The sequence below is a fragment of the Montipora foliosa genome, chromosome 7 (assembly GCF_036669935.1).
Source record: "Montipora foliosa isolate CH-2021 chromosome 7, ASM3666993v2, whole genome shotgun sequence".
Taxonomy (NCBI): domain Eukaryota; kingdom Metazoa; phylum Cnidaria; class Anthozoa; order Scleractinia; family Acroporidae; genus Montipora; species Montipora foliosa.
Genome location: NC_090875.1, coordinates 4,649,261 through 4,651,760, shown reverse-complemented (window position 1 = coordinate 4,651,760; position 2,500 = coordinate 4,649,261). Strand labels below are relative to the sequence as shown.

The 2,500-nt window shown below is 38.2% G+C and overlaps 1 pseudogene; it reads right to left on the bottom strand.

The window, feature by feature from the left end:
* LOC138009715 (uncharacterized) overlaps positions 1-1,239 on the bottom strand; it is a 3,678-nt pseudogene extending 2,439 nt beyond the window's left edge.
* Between the last annotated feature and the right edge of the window lie 1,261 nt (positions 1,240-2,500).

The window sequence follows — 2,500 nt, the reverse complement described above, 5'->3', positions numbered from 1 at the left end:
CTCGGGAGACTCTCCATTAATCTCTGCTGCAGCAGTGAGAGTTTTTAACTGCCTTCTGTGGGCACTTCTTCTTGGTAAATTCAAAACTCTTTCACTAGTGAGTGGATGCATTGTGAGTGACTTTCAATAGTGGTGTTCTTTGTGAAGGTACCGAGTCTGTTTGCAATTCTTCTGTAGTCTCTAACTTTTCTTTCTTTGGGTTAGGAAAAAAAAGCCAGAAAGAAGGAAATTTATTATTACATTATGATATATTTTTGTTTCTTTTTTATTACATACTTATTGCACGAAAAATCACACTAGCTTATAACATCGCTTTCAGCACAAATGATACTAAGACTTACTGTTACGAGTTCAAATGTTTTGAGGACGGGTAGCTTGCAAACTAATCTGAACGCAGGGTTGTCAGAACAACAAGAAGATTTATTCCAAAATGAACTTAGTTTCCACAAAGTAAAACTCTAAACAGCACGCAGTCGAGAAACTTACACGGCCTCCGCCAACTTGAATAAACACTGTTTCTGTCACACTTGACTAAACATGGCTAACACCAACTCCCTTCGCTTGTGAAAAACTAGTTAAAAACTCCGCTTGGACTCGTCTTTTTACATACTCTCACATAAAGTTTCTAATTATAGAAAGATTACAAAACACACCGATTTAGGAACGCTTATGCATTAACCTAAAAATAAGCAAACTATGAAGTCTTGCGAAGCTTCTAGAAGGTAATGCTAGTCACGCAATGCTATTTTTTGTAACATAACCCCCTTTCAGAAGAAATTTCCTAAATTCATCCTAAACAAGAAAAATTGCTAAATAAGGGGCAGTTCAATGTCAATAAACTTATTCCTCAGCACGACTCAAGTAATCTGCTCCAACATTCTCTGAACCCTTAATGGCTTCAACTGTGAGTGAATAACTTTGCAGAAACATAGCCCAACGCATAAGACGTCCGTTGGCAAAGTTAGCACTGTTCGTGTACTTTAAGGGTTCATGGTCCGTCTGAAGAACAAAAGAAACTCCATACAAATAAAGATGAAATCTCTTTATACTCCATACAATCGCTAGGCACTCTTTCTCAATTGTGGAGTAGTTCCTTTCTGCACTTGTCAATTTCTTGCTTGCGTAGCAAACGGGAAACAACTTCTCATCATGTTTCTGCATTAATACTGCACCAATTCCACTGTTGGCTTTCATGTACTTTGCAAACGTAACTCTTATGCTGTGGTCTTCCGCTGTCATGAGCCCCTTTCTGCAAGTCTGCAAATAGTATTAATTTTGTGAATTGAGAAAACGAGAAACTGTTCTTACAGATACGTCCCTTTGTTGAATTCTGCCTTCCTCCATCAGTGCTCTACAGATAAAGTTTCCCCCTCTTTTCCTCAAAACTGTAATGCATCGTATCAGTCGTCTTTTGTTGCATACACTTAACCTGTTCTTGTGACCTCTTTTACACGTCTCCTCAGAAGTGCGCCTCTTATAAGTATTCTCATGTGCAATTCTATAAACACTCGCCGCAGAAATTTTGCACATGCTGGCAACTCTTTGCACAGATAGGCCTTTAACCTGACCTAGATAATACGCATGTGCATGAGTCACACTATCGATTATACCTTTAAACACCATTGCAATGTGCTAATAGGCAGAGCCGTTCCACTAAATTGTTTTACCACAAAAGTACCTTAAAATCGCTACACTCAAAAGTCTGCATAGCTTCCGTACATAACTCCTACTTCATATCTAGAACAGTCAGAACAAGAACACTCCTCACAATAACACTGCAGGCAACAATAATTAGTTTTCCTGCGTTTACGTTACCCTTCCACGCCCTTCAGATGCAAAGACAATACTCGTCACAAATCATTGAAACAGACACACCGTTTCTCTCGAATTTTCTGAAAAAATCATGAGATTTCTACTTCACACTGTTTTCCCCCCTGAAATGTGCCTTCTCCCTCTCCAATGTTGAGCCACGTGTCTTTTGAACAACTGAGACCGCTGTGATACCCAAATCAACATTGGGGAAGGGGAAACAGACACAAGTGTTTCAAGATTTTTGACAGTATTGTAGCTCATGGTTGTAAAGTCAAGGAAAGCGTGATACTTAGTTAAGGTGACCTGTCGAACTATAATTGATAAGCAGATCAGTTACTCACCTGATAGAATCGAAGTATTGTTGCTTAAAGGGTAACTCTCGCCAAAATGTCTTGTTTTTTTATGTATTTTTCGTATGCCTTCCTTTATAAGAAAAGGTTTTGAAAAAAATTATGGTCTTAAGTTAAAAACAATTTTATGAATTTTTTTCTTTGCAACTTGGCAGCCATTTAAAAAAAACGCGCCGTTTTGGGATCACCTGGGATGATACGTCACAGGTGTGGAACATGTTTGCATGTGAAAATTAAAACCATTGCAAGTAAGCTTACCGTGAGTACAAGTCGTTCGAAGATTCTTCCCTTTTCTTTAAGATGATATAACGTTAAAATGATGCAAGATATGCAAAATT